Source organism: Corvus hawaiiensis, chromosome 2 (genome assembly GCF_020740725.1).
Source record: "Corvus hawaiiensis isolate bCorHaw1 chromosome 2, bCorHaw1.pri.cur, whole genome shotgun sequence".
Taxonomy (NCBI): Eukaryota; Metazoa; Chordata; class Aves; order Passeriformes; family Corvidae; genus Corvus; species Corvus hawaiiensis.
In genome coordinates this window covers 65,454,118-65,479,124 of record NC_063214.1, presented here as the reverse complement: position 1 = coordinate 65,479,124, position 25,007 = coordinate 65,454,118, and the positions used below count along the sequence as shown (strand labels likewise).

At 38.8% G+C, this 25,007-nt stretch overlaps 1 long non-coding RNA gene across 1 annotated transcript in view; it reads right to left on the bottom strand.

The window, feature by feature from the left end:
- LOC125336992 overlaps positions 1–22,816 on the bottom strand; it is a 91,401-nt gene extending 68,585 nt beyond the window's left edge. Inside the window, exon 1 of the long non-coding RNA XR_007207901.1 lies at positions 22,770–22,816. This is a non-coding gene — a long non-coding RNA (uncharacterized LOC125336992). The remainder of the gene's footprint in view (positions 1–22,769) is intronic.
- Between the last annotated feature and the right edge of the window lie 2,191 nt (positions 22,817–25,007).

The window sequence follows — 25,007 nt, the reverse complement described above, 5'->3', positions numbered from 1 at the left end:
TCATTGCCCTGAAACGATATGCCATGCTATGTGGCACTCAAGTACTCAGAGACAACTTTTAAAAAGTGGAAGAGTCTTAAAGAGTAGTTCAAAATTTTAACTATTTGAAAGATGTTAACATAAATTCTGGAGGACCAACCTTTAATAAAGTTAAATTCAAAGTAGCTTTAAAACAAGTAATTCTGTGAGAACTAAAGTAATGAACCCTGGTTACTACTTATGACTGTAGAAGATATCGATAGCATCAAATATTCCAGGATATAAATCAATGTATATATATATATTTTTTTTTTTTTTTTAAGACAAACCAATGAATCAGCCAGCAGATTCACACAATGAACATGCATGCCTACCTCAAGAGTGACGTGTATTTCTTAGAAAATTTAGTAATGAAAAAAACAGAAACCCAAAATAGCACCTTCCAGTGAAAATATTTTAAGTTCTTCTTGCAACACATTGTTGGTAATTAGATTGGTGGTATACAATACACAGGGGAGAATGGTAGAGAAATGTGAGTTGATTTTGATGATGACTTACAGTTCAAAGGATGTGTGAAGATTTGTTGGGGAAAGGGAAAAAAAACCACACACATTTCTAAAACAGGAATGACTAGAGAACAGTCACCTGTGAAGTTAATCAGCACAGACAATGCATGCTTATTTATTCCAGCAAGTTTGCACTTACTTTCACTGTATGTGTACAGTTTTGGAAAACTACTTTACATAATTATTCTTTGAAGAGAATAATATTGAAATATCATTCCTATCTAATAATAAATCTGAGCTTCCATTAAAATTGTAGAAAACACATTTGAAAAACCATCAGCTAAACAAAAAAAATAGATGTATGTCAGATTTCAACTACTGTCAATATTTTTTCTATTTGAAAAAGAAGATAGTAAAACTTTAATTTCGTTCTTCCTTTCCTAGAAATGTTGATTATATTTTGTATCAACAGTTTTGAAAATATCACCTCTTCAGGATACACGAACACTTCTCTAAGAGATTTGCAAGAAAAAAATCTTGTAATGCAACATATTTTTTTTACCTCTTCATAGTGAAGTGCAACTTGGCCATTAAAATACTAAAATTGAACTGAATTGAACTGAAATGTGCATGTTGTCAGCTACTTACATGCAATAACTGAATTTCTCACCTACTGGCTAGATTCTACCAGTTATTCTAATTTGGAAAGATAGGCATCACTCAAGAAATTATTAATGTTCACTATATTAGATGAACCCCATACTACAATGCCTTTTCTTTTTTATTTTTTCTTTATTCTTTAAAAAAAGTAAATATATCTTAGAAGTACAACTTTTCTGCCAGGCACTTACAGACAGAATAGTTTTTCAGGTTTTCTAGAACTAGTGCCCTAATCCTTGCACAAGAAGCCAAGGAGAGCAACTACACTGTCTGACCACCATTAAATAGTATCTTGCACTTCACAAAAAAAAAAAATCTAAAACAAAGGAACAAAAGATTTAAATAAATATATTTTTTTGAATGGGGAAAAGAGAAAGCATGATGATATTACCTTTGAGACAATATGAATGTTATCTGAAAAGCAAATTACCTCCCAGAATACTCCCAAATGAGCCCTTCTCCTTTAGCTGTATGTAACTGCTCATGTAATGAGCCACTGCTGAATCTCTGGCTCCCATGAGCCAAAATGACACCGTGTTAATGACATGAAAAACAATATATTCTGGGCTCATGCTATCCGGTTAAGGGGTCCTGCTCAGCTCTGCTCAATTCAGTCATGTGTTGTGCTGCCTGTCATTGCCCACTGGCCAGGGTGTCATACATCACCCGTACGTGTGATTAGCAAGGAAAGCCCTCACTGTCCAGGCTTGTTGCCAGCCCTGACACCAATGGCTTTCTGTGCTCCTCCTCCTCATGACCGCTTTCCCCACCAGCTCTGCGTGTTGCCCAGGCCTAATGAACCAAAGTACTTGCCCACCTTCACAACGTTTTATATCTTAACAGCAGGACAGAAGTTAAGGGAGGCCACAAGCAGCCCCTCCTGAGTAATTTTTTTCTTCCCTTTGCAAAAAAATTACCACGCTTTCCTTGACTAAAATTTCTGACATATGGACCACAAAGTTGTGCCATCAAGTTAATGTATCTGTTTTCTATCATTATAAATGGGTAGCAGTTAGCTTGCTTGTATTTCTAGAGCGTCATTATAAATCTCACATTTTCTCCAACTTTTAAAGTAATTGTCCTTAAGAGAAATGCCCCCAGATGTTTCAAGACCCGTAAATCAACCTTTTTCAGTGTGCCCATTGGACCATTCTGGTCTGTCTTCCTAGCAGAACTTGAAGGCCCTTACAGGCTTCCAACTCACTGGAGATCAGGAAAAAATCAGCAGTTCCCCTCAAGCTTCAAGCTGCCAGGCTTACACAGGATTATTCTTTCATTCTCTGGGAAAAAAAACCCAAACATATAATAGTTTCAAAAGTGGTACTTTCTCTGGAGTGAAATTAATAGGTGTCAGAAGGTATTCAGCTGATCAGTTGGCTGGAGATATGCAAGGACTGTCCTTATTCACACCTCAGGATATTTCTCACCATGGAAAAGTTCACGGAGGTATGGTTTTGGTGAAAGTTAAGTCATGCTGTGAGACAAAGGTAGGACCTCTCACTGCCATCAGAATAGAATAGCCACTTGAATTTAAAGGCGAGACAATTTAGTTTTACAAAAGCAAACTGAAGGCTATATAAGGCAACATATAAAACATGCACAAAATATGAAATCAATTTCTTGCGTGAAAGACAGCTTACCTCACAAGATGAGTAACCCAGTGACTGAAGCAATGGGGCAACACACTGCTGCTGAACAGTGGTAAGAGCAGGAGGAGGAACTTCATCATACAATATCATACTGCTCACATGACCAGGCAGAAAATATTCTTCTCATCCTGCACTGTATTTAGACACTCCATAAACATAGCTGATGTTGTTTTTCTTTTGGCTTATGTGCATTTTTCTCTTAGTTTATATTCATTAGGTGTACAAAAATATTGTGCATGATTTTTTTTATTTTTCTCATCTCCCCATATGAACAGCTCTAGAAAAAAAATAGATTTTCCTGTTTGAAGTTTCATGAGCAAGGACATCATTGAGTACTCTTTGTGCACAAGAATTTGTACTGAGTGGGTAAAAGCAATAGCAGGGGGAAAAAGTGGATTCATAGCATGAATTGTGCATTTAAATCTTAGCAACAGAAGCTAAAGAGTACCCTGAAGCATCCACTCCAATTCTCAGAGCAGATATTTTTGTCTGTTTCAGTTAAAATTATTATCAATAGGGTGAGACCTATAAACTGAAGAATTGTTTTTGTCCTTTGTGGTAAAACAGGAAAAGGATAGTGCTTCTGTGCTTTGAGAATGCCTGCTGCATGGTGGGAAAACATCCTCTGAATCCTTTCATGAGCTTCCACTTTTTAACACAGACAATGCCTTTGAACACCATGTGCCCTGAAAAAGGCACTCCCTACCTTCAGCATTTACCCTACTTGCTTTTGTTTTGGGTTGGGCTTTATCCAGTTTTTCAGGGTCATGTAAGGATGGGTTGCCTGAACGAGTTGAACTTATGCCCTAAAGTATTTTTTTATTTTTACTTTTTGCAAAATATAAAAATAGATTTGAATTATTAAGAAACAACAATTTGAAGCCCATTGCCCAAAGGAAACATGCTTGGCTACATCTCAACACTACAAGAAATCCTTACAGCAAAGGCTGTGCAACTGGATGAAGACTCAAGCTAACATGATGAAGCATTTGAATCAACTTCAAGCCACCAGCTGGAAGAGTTCTATGTCAAAATGGGTGAGACAAATATTTTGCTGAGTATTTGGTCTGGATCTTTCCCTCTCCTTCATCTGTGGGGATGCAGGCATCCTTTTAAAGCAGGCAAACCTTTTAAAACTCTCTGCTGACAGCTTAAATAAGTGCGTTTCCCAAGCCTTTGGCAATCTTTCAATAAATTGAACAGAGGAGCACCTGCACATGTTTTGTTGTCCTTTTCCACAGTGCACTACTGGAATATTCCTTCCTTTCTTCTTGACAATAAACCCAAGTTCTATTCACTATTGCAGGTGGAGAAATATCAGCAATAAAATGTGACTCCAACTTTTCCTGACATCTCAGGTATGCAATAAATCTGAATAAATCTATGATCATGTGTAAAGATCAATAAAATCATTTATATAGAAAAGACCCTTAAGATCATTGAGTTCAACTGTAAACCTACCACTTTCATCACTAAACCATGTCCCAAAGCACCATGTCTACATATCTTTTTAATACCACCAGAGATGGCGACTCAACCACTTTATTGGGCAGCCTGTTCAAATGTTTGATAACACTTTTGGTTAAAATTTTTTTCCAATATCTGATCTAAACCGCCTCTGGCACAACTTGAAGCCAATTTCTCTTGTCATAAAATCATAGACACTTAGAATGACTTGGGTTGGAAGGCACAGTAAAGATCATCATCTCCTTGTTCAAAGCCCCATCCAACCCAGCCTTGGACACTTCCAGGGATCCACAACTTCTCAGGCAACCTGTTCCAGTGTCTCACCATCCTCACAGTGAAGAATCATCTTGTCACTTGTTGGGAAAAGAGACCAAGTTCGTTGTATAGAGTGACATGATCGCCTCTGAGCCTCCTTTCCTCTGGGCTAAACAACTCCAGCTCCCTTAACAGCTCCTCATGGGATTTGTGCCCCAGACACTTCACCAGCTTTGTTGCCCTTCTCTGAACACACTCCAGCACCTCAATGCATTTCTGGTAGTGAGGGGTCAAAAACTGAACAGAGGACTTGAGGTACAGCCTCACCAGTGCTGCACAGGGTGGGGGAATGCTTCACAGTTCAGGGGGATGAGAAGATTGCTGCCCTGGTCCTGCTGGCCACACTATTGCTGATACAGGCCAGGATGCCATTGGCCTTCTTGGCCACCTGGGTACAGCTGGCTCACGTTCACCCAACTTTTAACCAGCGCCCCCAGACCCTCCATGGATGGATAGCTCTATTCATGAGACTCCAAGCACTGAAATGTGCTCTAAGCGAGATGTCACACTGGCTAATACTAATAGAGCCGGGTTTCTTGGTGAGCAGTGATAACCTACATGTAGCCATGTGACTGCCAATCGTGTATTGAACTGATTCAAATCTATTTAGTGCATAAGATATGGAAGAACATTGATAAAATTTTGAAACTTTTGAAAATTTCCTTATTCTGTATTAAGCTATGGTTTCTCTTCTGATACTGGTCAAAATATGTTTGGATCCCAGAGAATCCACCAGTGGCACTTGTACATCACACAGCTCTGTCATTGCTTCTCAGTCTTTGACTGGCAAGCCTAATTTTAGAGAATCATCAAGTGTGTCTTACATTCCTGAAATAAAAGAAACATGAGAAAAACCGGCATCTGTGACTTTTCAATTTCTTTTCCTTTACTGTCTCAGGTCTTAAAGAAAGGAAAGATTTTCTTTGATTGAGTTTTGCTAGAGTAGTTGAGAGTGTTTAAGAAAGTCTAACTCCTGGGGAGATAAAAACATAATGATCACAGACCTTGCAAGGACAAAATTACAATTCCTTCCTGCTGCTTTAAAATATGCAAACCTTCCACTTCATGGCTGCAGATCAGACACAGAAATGGGCACATTTTAAAGTGAGAGTGGTGGAAATGCTTTCAATTCCATGAACATTTGCTTTCATCCTTACCTGTTGCTTGTCACTGTTGCTGGAAACACTAAACCCCAGAAGACTGCAGCATTTTTGCCCCGGAGCTTGAAGCTTAAACTTTCTAAATTTCTTCTTTTAAAACTCTGAGTTTTACTTTCAACTTGACTTGAGATGTGTTTAACACTCCTTTGTCTCCCCCACTTTTTTATATCAACTTAGATTCTTGATAGTTTCGTAGTTATTCTAAGTTTTTTTAAACAACTATTTCCAAAGACCCCCACAAACAGAGAGTGGCATACCATTTAGAGTTTATGCAAATTTCTCTCCAAGAAGAGAGGGACTTTTATTATTTTAATTCATTGCTCAGCAGTATCTTCCTTGCTGAACAACAAAACAACTTTCTTGAATTTCTTACCCTAAGGCAAGGAGAAAAATAACTAGTTAGGCTATGGGATTCAGGTGTCACTGTGCCAGCAGAGCTTACCAGAGCAGACTGTGGCTGATGAAATACTCCTTTATGCAAGGAGGATTTCAAGTCACACGAAACATTTCTTCTTCTGTTACGAAAACTTATGAAGTTCCAGAGGCTTTAAAAAGTCCACATGGGAAATTCAATTTATAGAGACGCTTTAATCAATTATTTTGAAAAAGATTCCAAAACAGTGAAAACATATCCAAGTGAATGATATCCTGAACAGAGCAATGAAGGAAACTAAGTATCCATGGAGCTGCTGGGACAGAGCTGAAGGTCAGGACTCCTTTGCTGTTGTGTCTGTTTACACAATGCAGTTATGAATGCAGTGATCCAGGTGCGATTTCCAAATAAATAGCAAAGAAAAACTGGGTGCTAATTGAGAGTTAGGTGTTTAAAAGAGTAAAAGGGATCATCATTACATTCAAAATCTAGATCATAGTTAATTTATTGTAATTGTGACATCAGTCACAGAAAAGTAAATTTTATCAACAATTTATTGTGGTCTCTTCATTGGACTAACAGTGCCAGAGAGACAGACTAAGTTCTACTGTTGGAAAGCACATAAGCTGTAGGGAAACTACACACAACAAAAGAGAACTTGGACATTAACAATGAAGTTAACACCAGAAAAACAACCTAAATCCAGTGCAGTAATTTACTGTTAATTGATCAACTGTTAAAATAAATAGATATTTTTGAATTGTTGCTGAATAGAATGAAAAGAATTGTGATAAGATTTCATGCCACAATAAGAATTGCAAATGGAGAGAAAATACAGCATTTATGTTATATGGAGTTCAGAAGAGTATCAATAGGTGTTTAAATCATCTCCAGGAAGATCGATACAAATCACGAGAGATGCATAGTTTATCATTTCTCTTGACCAACAGAAGCAACACAACAGATAGGTGTAAACACTGAAGTACTACTCTTTGAGGGCATAAACATGCCTCTTGAAAAAAGAAGTTCCCATTTAAAAAATGAAGTATCAGAAGTAAATCCATTCACTGCAGTGAGTTCATTTTAAGAAAATTGTGTCTTTTAAATTGGGAGAGGAAGCCTCATCTAAACAGGTCTTTTGGGCTGCCAAAAGAAAGTCCAGATCTGCCACGGAGGCCTGTATATATGGTATTTCAACTAATATAAACTTGGACCAAACATCAATCTCTGGTATCAAATGGCCCTTTGCAGTGACACTAATGGAAGTATCCTAGAGTTATTCCCTTCCTAAGCCTCAGAAGAATCATTTGCATCAGGTACAGCCTTATCTCCAAAGACTTATAACTGCATTTGAGAATTTACAAGCATAAAACAAGGATTTGTGCAAAGCAGTTATCCAGAATTTGTGTAGATTTTTGAAATTATACTAACCATTTTGTTCCCTACCTTTGACCATTACATAAAGATTTAATGAATAAAAAGCAACCAACCAAAAACAGAGAAAAAAAATCCTTGTGGGTGAGTTTTGGCTGAGTGTTTTGAAGTTTTGTATGAAGGCTTAGTATCACAAGAGACCATTAAGCCAAATGGGCGTTGTCTTGGAGAGGTCAAGCTGCCACTGCGGCAGCAATGCAAACTGCCATAAAGTGTTTGAATGTAGATGGGTGTAATCAAGGAGAAAAAGGAGCCCCGTGCCACCTTTCATAGCTGACTTTCTGGAGGTGACAGAGAAATCCTCTATGAGGTCTATATGGCAGCACGCACTATGTGCCAACAGGAGCACCAGGCTCCTAGGAAAGCTCTCCCAGAACTGGAAGGTGGAAAAGCAGAGCAGTGTAGGGCTGTGGCTGACCTAGCAGCCCTGTCGGAAAGTGAGTTGTCTTAACCTGCGCTCAGAGCTGCCTTGGCCCATGCAGGTGTCACACGCAATGACACCGTGCAGACACAACGCCTGTGTCCTGGGCCTGTTGGTTCAGAGGCTCAGAAACAACCTTTAGCCCCACTTCATGCCCAGTACCTGAATCACATAAAGTAGGAGCTGTAACCATTCCAGCTAACTTGGACACAACCTCTTTGGCCTATGGAGGACAGAAAGCATCTCCAGGAAACAACATACTCACACATAAGAGCTGAATGCCCTCTGAAGCTGTCTCTCACTTTCTCCCTTCCTCCTACTCAGGCTATCTAACAAAAATGCCTAGCTGAGCTGGAATAAATATGAAATGTAGATTTTAATATCAAATCTGGGGAAAGAGCCTCCATACTGTTTACTTTCAGTCATGAAGGAAGGAGATGATTCTTTTCAAAAAATCTGGGCTTTTGGCTGAAAGTACCCACTGAGCAATGCTGGTCTACCAGGGCAGCAAGCAAACTGCCCTTAAGTGACTGTCAGGCAGCAGCAGCTGCTGTCAGCACCCGTTAAAAAAAATTCCTAATGTGCTTGTTATTTAATCAGCAGCCATGCACCTTGTGCTGACTGTATGTTACTGATCAACAAATGGATGTTAGTTTTTCCCTGAAGAAAGCAATATAGTGGGACATAAAATTAATACTGAATGTCAGTGCATATGAGTAATAGATTTTAATGTTTTTAGCTCCTTAGAGAGGGAAAAAAAAAATCAATTTCTGAGTAAAAGTTTGATTCTTTTACACAAAGCCAATTCCTACCAAAAGCACTCAAAACATTTTAATCTAAAAACAAAAACCAGCAATAACTTTTTCACCTAAATTAACCTAAAATCTTATTTTAGACTTTTTTCCTGAATTCTTTCTTATAACTTTGATATAACAAAGACCTAATAGCCCTCTGATCAGATGAGCTATAAATAAATTACTGAATAGTAGTGCATAGTATTTTATTTCTTCTATGTACCACCTAAATACAAAAGATACAGGTGCGGATTTAAGGTTGACTTGAATCAAAAAACTTACAGCTTAGGTATTCATAACACACATATCATCTTTATATCTAAACTCCTCAGATCAGGAACTTCATCCCACAGGGCATCTAAGCCAGCAAAGTCATACAAGTATGCAACTTCTGAATCACTGTAATAAAGCAAAGGAGTCTGTTGGTTGTGACCACTGGCATAAAGGAGACAGCAAAGAGATGTAGGGCAGTAGAGACCTACAAGAGGAACTGAACAGGAATTATAAGGAGGCAAGTGAAATCCACCTCCCAGAAACAGAAGGAAGGAGACACCAGGCCCTGGAGGCTAAAGTATTCAAGTCTGAAGTGAGAAAGCCAAAACTAAAGAGCTCTTCTCAGAGAAAAATCTCTATAAACCAGGTGTTGAATCTAGTCAACAAAGGGCTTTGAAAATTAAAGAAAATATTTCAAAATTCTTATTATTTTCCTCACAGGGCAGCTGGCAATAGTTGTCAACAAATGCTTTCCAGATACATTTCTGTCCAATTTCTTTTGGAGAAGAACTAAGGGCCAAATGAAGTATTCTTATCCTCTTCCTTTCTTTCCCAATTATAAGCAAGGATGAAATGTCACCAGGAAAATACTTGTATAATTGGCATATTTGATTGATGCATAACTCCACGGTTCCTGATTATGTGTCCAAGAACACAAGTAACTGATCATCCTGCTAACAGTTAAAAGTGCACTGAGTGCTGAGACAAAGACCTTGTTGGGAAAAAAATAGGGGAAACATTAGCATGGTATAAGATTTCAAAAAACAAGATAACAATCCTCAAACACGATGCAAAATCTGATCAATTGTACTGTCAAAATGTGTCCTTCAACACAAATTTCTTTTGAGAGCTATGGTTTCATAAAGTCTTTGCAGAACAATGTGATATGACTTAGCAAGCTGGGCTGCTCCATCCCAGCTTTTATATAAACAGCTGGTTACAACACACTGTCAAGGGAAGCATCTGATTGGATTTCTTCCCATTTGATTACAGAATTTAAATGTGCCATTTCAAGTCCTTTTCTCCTGTGAAATTTGCTCAGGAGGAAAGAATGAATTTTTTGTTTAGAGGGTATTTCAGTGGTAAATTGTTCTATAGAACACTCACATTTTTTCCCTGAAAGATCTGAGTCCTTCCTCACCTCCTCTTCCTCCCTCAAAATCTGTGTAAAAATAGCAGAATAACAGTTCCATACAGCTACAACATTGAGACATGTTCAGCAAAACAGCACTTACACCAGAAGGAATGGCTTGGAATGTTCAAGCTTAAAATAGCCAGCAGACTAACTGGTAGCAAAGGGGGACACTTTGTATTTATAGTAACAGAGCTGTCCATCATATAATAGATTAAAACTGATTATTACTCATCCATTGAAGTCAGTATATAATCTGTTCAGTTCTTGCCCCTAGATACCTAAATACATCAGGGTTCTTTCCTGTTAAGACAGAAATGAGCACAATGTTAGTAACAAACCCAGTGACTAATCTAAATTGAATAAAAACCCTCCCCTTCAGCTATCAAGGTAGCAAGAAATAAGATGTCACATGCTTTACTAGTGAAGGGTAGCGACCAGCACTTGTTTTCCTGGAGGAAATGTCATCATAACATGAGAAAAACTCCACAGAGTTAGTAGCAAACACAGCAAAAACTTGACAGCACTTTGTTTTTAGTTGTTTTTTTTTTTTTTTTTAAATGATGATCAAAACTACAGATAGACAAATATGCAAACAATAAAAACTGTTTCAAATAGCAGATCCCCTGAATTTGTGAATACACTCAATGATCTGACTTAACCTGATACTATTCTCAGACTGTGTCTCTTGGAAGCAAAATGGAAAGTCAACAATCATAAGTTGTATTTCTAATGCAGTTCTTCATGGATATTTCCTCGGCTTAATGCTGTTCCAGCTGTAATGAACTAGGTAAGATTCATGCAGAGAGGCAACATGTTTTATTCAGAATGGAAAAATAGGTCACTGGGTGAAGAACTTCTGCACAAAACATCTCTGCTTCGAGGTGCACCGATTTTAAAAAAACATTACTTGACCATGCAAACACTCCTGTCCCTGCAAAATCATCTCAAAACAACCTTGTTTGTGTGGCCTGCATTTTAATAATACTTCTGCAATCTTGCTCTACAAAGTGTACATACCTTGCTAGTACAAAATTCTTTGACAGTACATGTATTTAAGCTATGTTTTCCCAAAATACTTCACCACAAAGCCATAGAATCAGGAACATCCACTTGTAGAAAATCTTTTTGACTCCTTCAATATCTATTTTTCTCAGACCTTGACTCAGACATTTGAATACATCAGGTCTGCAGCAGATGTACCAGAAGATCAAATTACAGTAGTGCAAGGGAGTCTCAAAATATATTTCATGAACTTCATCAGTACTTACATTAACATCAACTTTAATCTTTGAAAAACCTACTGAACTATGAAGAGTTGTTCATTGCTGCAGATTTCTTCTCCACTGTCTATGGGAACACTAGGTTAAGTAGGACACGTAATTTTTCTTCACTTTGAAGACATGGATTATACAGACTTTTCACCTTGGTAAGTTACCTAGGCTGTATCACGTGAATAAAAAAACACATTTTAGGCATTTAAAATATTGTAAAAAATACCAAAAGTTTCTGACAGCTTCCATTTTTAAGATAATTTTTTAAAAAGAATTTATATAATCTATTAATGCCTTTTCCTGGTCTTAAAATCAAGAGTCAAACACGGTTAGAAGGGGAAAAGGGATTTTACCTTGGTATTTATTTTAAGGATCCTTAGGTGCACTGTGTCCAGGTCGAATGCACCCCAATGCACCCTGCAGTGCACACCCCCAAAAGATCTCGTGTAACATTATAGGTCTTATTAATTAGCATATCTATCAAAGATTCCCCAATGAGAGGCTTGAATGAGCCCCCCTCCCCAAGGAGCCTTCCCTTGCATGGTCCTGTCTTAGTTTACAGAATGTGTTCTGGAGAGGACCTTGGGGTCTGAGGCCCACTGATCCCTAACTACAAAGCTTCTAAAATATTTAGTCTCCTAGCTTAACAAACAAGTCCAAGAATGTAGGCAAAAAACCACTAAGAATACAGAAGTTTTAAAAAAGGTGTAACAGGGGTATAAAAGAAAAGGCAAAAAATCTTCATGGCATCACTATCTTATTATATATGAATTCATATGTAAATTATATTAATTTTAGGAAGTACTTATTTCTTCTAAAATTTAGAAATGTTGGGTCTGAGTAAGGTTAATACAGATTTTTATAAATTAAACAGCTCCCAGCCAGTACTTATTTGGTGCATCAGCAACAAATTATAAATATATACTGATGCATCGATGTAGATTTTAGAACCACAAAGTCTAAGATGACACATCTACATATTGTCCTTCCTTTCCAACCTTTGATCTCTGCAGCAGCTGGCAGTTACGCAAGCTACAGACAGCTGAAAAATTCTGCAACATTCTGTATCCTCTGGGACATGGATAGTTGAGTACACAACTAATTCTATTCAAAGCAGAAACTTCCATGTTAAATCTACCACTTTCTTTTTTCTGATTCTGTTAACATTTTCTGTAGACTTTACTCAGTTTGAGACAAATGTCCCTGCAAGCATGCTGTTTCTGCAGATACCCCTGTATGGAAAGACAACTCTTAATTAGTGGGATTCTAAGGTAGTGATAGCCTTTTAGCATGGAGATGACCCCATTTGCTCCTTCTACAGGATCACCCTAATACTGTCATTAGATACCTGTGTTTTAGTTCTGTGTTCACCATACAGAGTTTTGCTTCTCTGTGAGTTGATGAGAAAGACCACAAAAAGAAGGAGTCATCCATGTATTTATTAAGGTCAGACAAATTTCAGTAACTACCCTATTTTTATTCATGTCCAAGAGAATATTTTAAAGAATTTGCCCATGTACTGAATGAAAATTAAAAAAACAGAACACTAATATGCTGAAAATCCCTACAGTGAGGTGCAGGGCTGTTTGCTTGCTCTTCTCATCTGCCCATTGGACTGTGAACGTATTCTACAAATTTCTGTGCAAGTGGATCTTCAAATATTAGTCCATAGGCACTCCTGCATTCCCTGTTGATGCGTTTGTTTTTACATGCTTTAGGCCAAAAATATAAACTTCTTTCCTACTGAGCTACACACTTCCTGTCTAGCTCTAAGCAGATGTTACTTTGACACTGTTTCTAACACAGAAACTAACCAAAAGTTCACACAATTCCTGTGTTTGGCCTTACGGCTAACTTAAATTATTGAATTGTAAGCTTCATGTAAGCTTTTTCCTGAGCAGAGTTACTTTTTCTTTTAACAGGAACCCTCTTTCCTCTTACATATCTTCCTTTACTACTCAGTAATGCTACAACTCCTCTTCTACCCCTGCTAATGCCCACCTGACTAACATACCAGACTGAGTCAGAAAGGAGGTTTCTGCTTTCCTAGCCTCTTGTTACAAATTCAAACTCTACCATCCTACCCTACCTACTATGTAGATCATGAACTCACATTTCTTACTCTTCAACTGCATACATTTGGCATCTCCAAGTGCCATCACCATTCTGATAACTGCACGGTATCTCCAGTGCCTGGAGATAGCTATATGAAAGGACAGGCATAACATGACTGTGGACATCCTACCAAATAAAACTCTCTCAGAGTCTTCATTTTCTTAACATTTTTCTTTCCCTTTTTTCCAGTTCAAAATATTAGCCAAGGGAAAGAGTGATGGCAGCAACTTCCAGAGAGGCATTTGGTGAAAGAATAATAAAATTGGTAGCTCATTAAGAAAACATGCAGTTGAGAGTCATACAGTAGTTATATTTATACCTTCAGCAAGGTTTATAAGCCAGCTAATCTCTTTTGGCAATTAGATAAACTAAGTTTTCCAAAGAAAAAGATTTTTTTCTGAGTAACCTGTCTAATTTTGTGTCAAAGAGGTTAACTATACCATGGCAAGGAGTCATAATTATTGATAACACAGCACAGCAATGGTGCTTCCAAAGATCCACCGATGTGAAGAAGGCAGATAGAAACTGACTAAAGTTATGAAGCATGTATTAAAAAAATGTATTACTTTTCCTTACATATATTTTGTAGAAAGGATGATTTTCTATTATTTAAAACATAAAAAAGAAAAGTCACTTCATGGATATAGGTTGAGGATAGGGTTTACAGACTTCCTGAGACTGCTAATGGATTCATGCTGCACAAGAAACTTACAATATAGTTAAGGTTAGTGTGACTTGTTCAAACTAGTTAAGTGTAAAGGATCAATATATCTTTTAAAGGTAGCTAACTTACGATGTCAGACAAAAATCAGACAGACTTATGAGATAACAAAAATGATTGACAGGGAAGTGACATAACGAGAAAAAATAACATATTGGATATATTTAGTAACTTATGTAATGTTACGATTTAAACTGAGTTAAACCCACCTGTCATTTGCCCTCCCAGCCACAAATTCCAGCATCTCATAAAGTGAGAAACAAGAAGAGTTTAATAATCCAGAACCTCTAAATGATTGACTCAACAAGCCACAATACAATTCACCTGTAAGAAATGCAGAACAATTTGAAATGGGCTGTTAATTAAAAGCTAAGAACCTAAAGGTACATGCATCGAATTTCACCATCACTTAGTGTTAAGATAACTCTGAAGTGGTGTTACCTAATTGAAAATGTGGCAACAGAATTTACAAATAAATCTCGAATACTACCACAGAGGGAGAGATAACAGCACTTTCCTAGAAAACTGAAAAGTACAGTAGGCAATGATAAGTAGAAACAGGAAAAAAAAAGGGAGATAATTGAAAAGGATATGTTCCTAGCTAGTCAAAGAAAGGAGCTAGTGGTTTAGAAACAGCCACATAAGGGTCAGATGTGACATTCCTCAGAAGTACCACAAAAATTTAAACATTGCACATTCAACTTTTACCTGGCTGATGTCTCCATATGTATCATCCCTCACTCCTATAATTTTCCCGTTTCATTGCAAGTCACATATTCATAAATATGTTCCAGCAACTGTCTGATTTTGAAAAGTTTTTAAAAAGCCCCAGTACAGACAGCTTAACCAGAGTGCAGTGCAGCAAGCAGCAAAAAAAAGGGCAGGTTGTGTTATTGCAGACTGTAAACTCAGAGAAGGTAATAGGCAGGTACTCCAACAGATTGCTCGGAGATGTCAGGGAGTCTCCATCATTAGAGATCTTCGATATCTACCTGGACATGGTCCTGGACTACTGGTGCTAGGTGGCCCTGCTTGAGCAGATGGGCTGAACCAGATGACCTACAGAGGTCCCCTTCTGACCTCAATTATTCTGTGACTCCACTAAATGAGGGCATAGAGTTATCCCCAAAAACTGTTGAAGAAGGTACGTGAAGCTTACTAGTAGCAAAGTGATAAAACACAAAAGTTCCTGCAAGCCTGAACATGCCTGTTTCATCTCCTCCCTACTAAATTTAGAAAGTCTCCTTATGTACATAAAGCTGTGCTGTTGACAGCACATTACATCTAACTTCTTTAACATATTGTACTTCTCAAGGCTACATGACCATGTTTATGTGGCATTATTACAATTTTTCACGGGACTTGCAGAGCTCTTTCTACCGTTCCCCCCATGCCATTTACAGCACTGATTGCACCTCAAGATTTCTCAAGTGATAAGGTAATTTTTGGAGTGAATGTGCTCAAATGGTCAATCTGTCTGCTGAGACAGACTCAGATAAATCAAAATGACCCAAGGCCAACATCAATAAATTGATGTAAACAAAAAAAAAAAAAAAAAAAAAGTATTAGAGCCTGATATGTACCTCTCAAGTTAGCTATTCACTCATTTTCATTAAAAACTGAGGAACACTGGGTAGACACCAAGGACAGCATGATAGATGATGGGTCATCACAGTTAAAAAAGTAAGAGAAGTGGAAACAACACAGTTCCAGTGTCACAGGAAGAAACTACCACATTACATGCTTACAGCCTTTTTCCTGTGAGATCTAACTTGATTCAATATCCTAGTGAAATTCTATACAGTATATATAAGTATTTATTTAATTACTGGATCTCAGACTGATCCCCAGAAGCAGGACACTACAACGTCTTTTTCTTGCAGTCAATAAGTTAGGTAGAGAGCAATCCACTCATTCCCACAGAGACTTCATAAGACACTTCTCATTTTCACTTCAGTGAAATGTCATAAATTACATCCAGAACCAGAGTTACTACAAGCACCATCTGGTTACCACTCCAAATGCTGTTTTTCTTTCGTTGTATATGTTCTTAGTTATTGTTTTCCTTAGGACTGAAGGGTGAAAAAGAAGTTGGTGTAAAACAAGAGAGTATGGTCTGGTTTCTAAAACCAGTATTATAACTTTGAACTAAATAGTAGTCAAGGACAGTTCACAAGTATTACATACACTTTCACTGGTTATGGTCATTCATCATTTATTTCAAAATAGTCAACTGCCACTGCTTTTGGACATTGCTACTCAGTTTTCATCCCTATTTCTCATTCAGAAGATAATTCACCAAACTGAAAACTCACTTTTTGGTAGTCAATATAACACCTTCTTTGGCCATGGTTCATTTAATTGGGGAAGATTCATATCACAAAACCAATCAGTCCAGTGGGCTCAGTTTCAAACTTGAACACAGCAAATGATCCACCTACATCACCAAGAACTGAAGTCTTTTCATTGATTAGTCAATGTGTTTCAAAGAACACTGCATTTTGAACTACAATCTAACAACCATTGCATAATTACCTTTACCATAGACCAGAGCATTAAGATGGAGTCCTGCAAGTCAGGGAAATCCTTAAGTAAGGAGTATAACAAAGGATGCTAATTTGCCTAATTAGACCAATCAAGCACAAAGTGGGGGAAAGTCCTCTTGCAACTGAGCATAAAACCTGCAGAAAGGAACTGTCCCAGTGAGGAGGCAACAAAAGACAGCGCTCTCATTTCTGGGATGACTGAGGTAATCACTAGGCTGTAATAGGATTGATTAAGTACTTCTCTTTCCTTTCCAAAATAAGGATAGAATGTCTAAGTTTTGCAAGGAAAATAAATGGTGTTAAGCGTCCTCAAGACGGAAGTAAGTCTGGCCCTTTGGGGGACATAAGGGGAATGTCTAGCTTCTGGATTTAAGGTAGGAGCTGTCCAACAAAATGCTACAAACAGACCATGATGATGCAAGAAATCTGGACTCTGGGGCCACTGACATAAGAGGGACATGGATTCATTGGGTCCAAGAGGAGGGCTGCAAAGATAACCATAGGACTTGAACATGTCTCCTATGAAGACAGGCTGAAGCAGCTGGGGTTATTCAGCTTGGAGGTGAGAAGGCCCTGAGGAGACCTTACGGCTCCTTCCACTGCCTAAAGGAGTTACAATAGAGCTGGGCCTTTCTCCAAATGCATGGAATGAAAGGAGGAGAGGCTTTAAACTGAAAGAGGATAGATTTATACTAAATATTAGGAAGAAATCTTTTCCTGTGAGGGTAGTGGAACACTGGAATACGATGCCCAGGGAAGTTGTGGACTCCCTACCCCTGGAAGTGCTCAAAGCAAGGTTGGATGGGCTTTGAGCAACCTGGCCTAGCGGGAAGAGTCCTGATCCATGGTTGGGCGTTTGGAACTAGATGGTTTTTAAGGTCTGTTCCAACCCCAAACTCTCCAGATTCTGTAATTCTGTGAGTATTTGATGCTCAAAATAGCACAAGAGAAAAACTCCCTTAGTAATAACAGCTGCCACCTGCCTAGAAATTATGAGGACTTAATATAGACAAAAAGCTGCTACAAGTAAGACATGTTTGAGTCCACCAGAAAAACCCTACAGTGATCCATGGTGTAATAAACAATAGACTAACAGTCTAGAAATAAAGGAATGACAAGAAGCTGGAAATTGAAAAATTAAAATTAGCAAAGCAGACCATTGAAAATTTCAGATTTAAAACAAAGTATCAAGATTCACGAGCATTGGGCAGCAAAGTCAAGCTTACTTCCAGCTCTGGAGAGGCTTGAAGTGTGTGGTGGGAGAGAAGGGGAAGAAGTCTCCAAAGCATTAGGCAGCTGCTGTTATAGTTTCATCCTATTGGAGTGTTTGATGATCATATTTATTAGCACTAAAAAGACTGAGGGATCTTAGAACCTCTGTGGAGCTTAGAACATGGTACCCATGCAAAAAGCAGCTGCAGCCTCTGTAAAACATTACAGAGAAATAGGAAAGTGTCATTGAATTGCCAGCGGCTCTTTGTTTTCAACCACTACAGCTTGATTTCTGGTCACACAGATGTGTGCAACAGAGAGACCATATGCCTTATGCTCAGGGCTAGCCCAGCTCCCCACCATCCTAAAAGGAGATTTGACCTGGACAAAGGTGACTGAGGGAGTCCACAGACAGGTGAGGGATTTAGAAGCATGGATAATGAGCATCCAAGCACTTGAGCACATTGTCAGTGTCTTCTTGTTTCTTATCAAAATAGGTGTACTTAAATGTGTGGATTTTCAGCTGCAGAAAACAAAATGATTACCCACCCCTGAAGGGGGTCAGACAAGTGCAGGGGAATGAACGCTTCCCATGTTTTTCTTAAACATGTCTCAAATCCACTTTGATGGGACCACTCCCAGGAGGGTGTTGAAGCCATTCACTTTCAGAACTGCTCACAGAATATCACTTTTCTACACTCTGTACAAGCAAGAAATTCGTCAAACACGCCCAGTACCAACTGTTGAGGCAGTTTTATTATGTGGGTATCTGTCCCCTGGGAGCAGGACTGAAGCCACCAACTCAATTTGCATAAGCTACCATGCAGTCTTCAGATGATAATAAATTAAGGTGACAAACTCCAGCTAAAGGCTGGGTATCATTATTACAAACCCCCTGAGCAACACAGAGACTGTGTAGCTTTTGAGACCCTAAATCAAACCCATAAGATTTTTGTGAAGATAGGTTTTGGCATTTCGTATTTTATATTGTGTCAAAGAAAAAAAAGGCAGCAGCTTTTGGAAAGTGTTTTGGGGTGGCAAAAGTGTCAACCAGTATGTTAAAAGTTAGCTGAGCATAACACATTATTCTTAATATGCATTCAACAACACACACTGTAATGACTGAGAATGCTGCAAATACTGAATGTAAACTATTGCTAATGTGTTTTACAGATCACACCACGGAGCACATTCAGTCATGTTTCAAGTTTCAGCTGACAGATTGACAGATACCAATTGACAGAACACACTGCAGTGGAATTCTTGACATTGGTTTTATCTATCGCAGGGTGTAGATGCACAACCACAGTAGGACACATTTCCATGTGAAAAATTAGTCATGGGAAGTGGTGCATTACTGTGTTTCATCAATGCTGATTGTGTGGAAAATTAAGGATGATGAAGGTACTGTTTTCACTGCAGATTCATAAAATGTTCCTTTAATTGCTGCAAGGCGTAATTAAAGAAAAATACTGATATGAACTAATAAGCTGAAATACTTCATTTGCATAATCAATTTCTATCTGGAAAAATCGATGTGATGAAAGCAGAAAAGTCAAAAGTATGATTATACCTCAGCTCTTAAAGGTGGGTGATTCATTTTAAATTGCAGAGAAGTCACTCTGAGATCTTATGGCTTCTTCTGCTGAAACATAATGACAAAAGAAAAGTTCTGTAGTGAATTTGAATAGGAGTAAGGCAGACCTTTAAAATTCTTTCCCTTCACTAAAGATATACAGATAAAGTATACAGATACATATATATATACATGCATACTTACGTGTGGATAAATATATATATATATATATATATATATTTACATACTTATGTATGCATACCTGAACAAAAGTCCTATGAGCAGGAGTATACAACATGAACTTTGCCCTGGCTTAGGTTAGAAAAGTTCTGAAATTCTGATAAAAAGTAACAGTAAGCACATAACAGCATAAAGTGCTAAAATACGCCTGCAAGAATTGTTACTCAAAATTTTACATGCCATACGGATTCTTGTTCTTTTCTAGATGACTCATATTCATATTTGTTAACAAAGTCTCAGAAACAACTGCCACAGGAATAAATGAAAAGACTAACTCAGGAAGGATGATTTTAGAAGCAGAATAAATAGATACAGGCATGCACAGTACATGCAGTTCTCAAGAATGTTCACATAGAAGTATCACAAATACTGTGAAATCAAAGGCATTTTGGTTTGTAGGAAAATGAACCTCTAAAAATAAAAATTCAGATAGAACTAATATATCTACATTGCTTTAATAGATATTTCAGCAGATTGAAAATATTAATTACTAGGTAAAATATTTTGAAATTTGAATTAAAGTATCATTACATTATCAATAGAATTATATTACTTCCAAAAGAAACTTCTATTTCTTGTTATTTGCCACATTTCATTAAATCATAAAATCATTGTATGACCCATACTTGTATAACTTCCTAGACCTCCTGTGGCTGCCAGTGACAGTCTACAGCTACACAAGGGAATCAGTTCATACAACAATGCATACTAATGAAGCAACTCCTGCAGCACCCTCTGCCAGCACAGGAGAAAATGCATAAATGTTGCTGCCTTAATTGTGCAGATCATTGGGAATTATAACAGATTTTTTTTTTAATGTACTATTAATATATTCTTTAGGATTCAGCTGTACCTTGTGTCCCATCAATGTGTTAATTCCTTGATGCAAGTTTAATCCCTTCTCATTGACAGAAAGCCAAAGGCTTCTAAGTTGCTTGCTCTCCTATAATATTTCTTTCCTTTCCTTTCTTTTTTTCCTTTTCCTCCTTTTCATTCCTTTCAGAGAACAATTCAGCATACTGCAAGTATCTTTCAGTTAAGGGGCAGTTATAAATGTTGTTTTGAAGAAATGAGTTTCCTTGAATCATCCTGAAGGAAACAAAGAAGATAAACCTTGAGCAGTCTGTAAAAGATCTTAACAATTAATTTACTGTCTGACAAAGAGATGATTCACTTACTCCACCTCTGTTTCTTATTTCTCTATGCACTTTCACTTCTGGCAGTTTCATATGATAAGGTGACATCTTGTTTGTTATATATTGAGTATTGAGTACCACAAAAAAATCCCCAAACACCTGTCAACAAATGTTTCAGCCTAAATGACCTTTTTCAGATTTCCAGCTGCAGCATGTTCTCACTCAGGTTCTGGATATAAAGCAGTTTAAGGAGATGGTAAGTAGTTTTAAGAAAAACAAAACTTTTAAAAAAGAAAACATAGTTCATCATGCAGTTTCTCGGAAAAACATCTGGTGTTCTAAAGTGTGTGCAAGGCAAGAAACAACAGAAATGTGTGTCTAGCAGTAACTGGATGTTCAAAGATTAAAAAGAAACTTAGTTCTTAAAGCTAATGTTTTGACAGATCCCTTCCTCAGGGTAGTCTTAGTTGAGACATAATAGTTCCTACTCCTAAGGTAGCAGAGCAGGGGTGACTGTAGTGTGGACTACAGACCAAAACCAGCCCACAAAGTGCTTGTCCAGATGTTCTCTGTGAGTGCTGCTGGCCAGCCAGTCAGATCACACTATCTGCTGAACACTCAGAGATGAAGCTCATGAATAGTAATTCCAGATAGGCTTTAAGTCATCTCTATTGGAAAATAAGAGCACTCCCCTTTCTGCTTCTGGGAGGTTTTCTGGAAGGCCCTATGTAAAACAAAAGGGCATAGTGATCAGACAGAAACAGAAGCTGGCCCAAACCTCAGCTCCTATTTTTGTTGCTGCTCAACCCAGAAGAGAAGACCTGGCTGAGAAAGACCATCTTAGTCTTCCTCCTTCTCAAAGCCTGAAGCAGGAAGGGGGAGGAAATGCAGATTTCTCCGTGCAGCTTCTGCCTATATGTGTTCAATAGATTTGGCTTAGCCTATACAAACACAAGGGCCAGCCTTGTAATGTTAAGGGAAGTTAAGAGCCTCCTCTAGCCACCCTGGCTCAAGACCCCTCCTGTCTGCTGCTGGAGCCCAGCCCAGTACCCAGAGACCTGGGGTCTGCCCGGCTAAAGATTGTGGCTTCTGCTGTCCCCCTTTGCAGGTTCAGCCAGCAGTGAAGCTGATCACATAATTTGGACAGAAGACACAGACACAGCTGGTCACACAGAGAGCCACAGACTAGGCACAGCCTCCAGCAGCCCCCACATTCAGGACTCACACCAGGCACAGGCACACGCCCCCTCCTCTTCTTGGGCAGGCAGAGGGTCACAAGTGCAGCACGCAGCCCACACTGCCCGATCCCCTGAGCATGGCCCCGCTAGATCCCCTACACCCCTGCTGAGATCCTGGACCCCCTTACTCATCCCATGGGTCCCTGACTCCCAGGCTGGTCCTGCTGGATGCTCACTACACACGCACAGAACTCACACACTTATCCCATGGGCACCCCACAGTGGCAGGTCACCCCAAATACCAGCACAGACCCTCCACCTACCTGATACCTCTGCCCAGACCCAAGGGCCCTCTACTCTCCAGCTGGTCCAGCTTGGGTTTTATGGGGAAATACACACGCACCCCCTAGACACACTGTTTGGGGCAGGTACAGACACTCGCCCCCAGGAGCCGACAATCAGCACACAGGCTGTGGTCTGCAGTCCTGATCCAGCCACTGAGCCCCTCGCTCACCTCTCTCATGCCTGTCCCCCTATATCTGTTTTTCAGGACACACACCATTCCCACCTCAGTAGGTAAAATTTGAAATTTCCATTGGCTACAGTACCTCATGATGAGATCCTGCTGGTCCCAGTAGCTGACATCCTCTTTTTCTTTCTATCCCTTTTTAAGCGTTGAAAAAAATTCTTGACTAGATCCTTAAAGGAGCAGATATTCTCCTTCTGTGTACCTTTACACAAACCAAGTGTGGTGCTTTTTCTGCCCAAAACATAAGGTCTCCCCTGAGCCTCCTTTCCTCCAGGCTAACCACCCCCAGCTCCCTCAGTCACTCACTCCTTGCAAGACCTGTGCTCCAAACCCTTCACCAGCTTCATTGCCTGTCTCTGGACTCACTCCAGCATCTCACTGTCCTTGCAGTGAGCTGAACTGGACACAGGACTTTGCAGCATCTCCAGTGACCAGCAGAGATGGGACATCACTGCCCTTATCCTGCTGGCCACACTATTGCTGACACAGGCCAGGATGCCATTGGCTTTCCTGTGCTCCTGGGCTCACACTGGCTCATGTTCACCTGGCTGTCAACCAGCACTCCCTTTTCCATCAGGCAGCTTTTCAGTTGGCTATAGCAGTGACCAGAAACACCAAATAGCAGTAGTACAGCAATAAGTAGAAGGTGCAGAGGCCTTGAAAACACAAAAATAATGTTTTGCATAACTTTATACAGAAACTGAAACAATCCATATCCTGCTGCTGATAGCTTTTAAGAAATATCATTTATATAATACACTTTCTTAAATCACAGAATCACAAGGCAACTCTTGTCTATTTTCCAACTGTTCTCTCTTGACAGGAGAGCTTTTTCAGTGGGACACTCATAGATGAACAGTGTCAAGTTTTTAGCCATTTAGAGAAAAGGTATCATTAACAAATAAATAACTTGCATTTGTTCTCCTGCCAACATCACCAGGCAACTGCAGAATTATTGCCTTCTTGATTTGAGATATGCACCTCATTTCAAAGCTTCATTTCTCAGTGCCTTTGATCAGCTCGTCCTTGTAAAAATATATACCGTTAAAAAACTCTCTCTGTGGGCTTGAGTGTTTTACTTTTTCATACCAATTGCCCAGTGATTATAAAGGGCAATAAGAAAACTAAAGCTAAAGAGCAAAAAAATGTGACAATAAAAATAGCACATATACCATCTGCAGCATCACTCAGTACAGCTAATTTATGGTGTGATGTTGAAAGTCAGAACAAGGCTCAAATGTACTTGCCTAAACTTTTTCTCCTACACAGGTTAATAGAGATCAATCAATCCAGTATACTGCTCTTTCAGTAGACTTAATGTACAGTGAATGAATAGTAATTAAACTTCAACTTTCTAAATTGTCATTGTGCTATGATCTCACTTTTTTGCTACCACCTATAAATTACATTATAATGAATTATTAAAAGGCTAAAGGAGGCAGAATTGTGATTAGAATATCAAGGTATGACAGCAGCAAACAAAGAGGGCTCTGCTTTTAAAGAAGTTTTTATCCTACAAGTGCAGTAAAGAAGAGTACATGATGTTTTGCTGGGAGCAGAGAACGAAGTTACACATGATTAAAATATTTCAAATGTATGCTAGCAATAGAGATCCTCTTCTGGACTGCATAGCAGAACCAGATGAAGGATGTCAGACATCATGTCAAGAGCTACTACACAAAAAGCTCAGAGCTAGCTTTAGTCATTATTGTACTACTAGACTTAGATCTCATAACTACAAACTAGATCAGATACTTAACACATTTCAAAGCTTCCCATACTCTGCCAGTAACATCTCATGTCCTCCTTCACCTACACTTATCTATGCCTGATTTTACTTAATGGATGTTAACGTTCAAGATAGTTCTTCCAGTTTCCCTCATGCTCTCTTTATAGTCAGTAGGAAAAGACAAACTTCTACAAAATAATTTGGAAGAAGAGCCTAAATAGAAGAGGTCCAGATTTCCTTTGAGCAGATTAACTAACTGCTGACCAGGGAGAGGCCAGTGAGAATTGTCCTAGACTAAGTGTCTAAAATTGGGCAGCTCAGTCCAAGCCAGCCTGGCCTAAAATCCCCACACATTGTTATTTTTTAAATAATAAAAAGCAAGTTCCACTTTCAGTCTGTCTGCTCCCAGAGACAGTTTTGCAGTGGGAATGAAGCAACTGGCTTTGAACCATAGTGACATAGCCTGGTCTCTAATAGGGCAGGGCCAGAAGCTGGCTCATTTCTCCTTCAGCAGCCCAGGAGAATTCATCCAGCAGCTGATAGACCAAGGCTTGCAACCTGATACAGAAAGATCTGGACAAAAAGAGC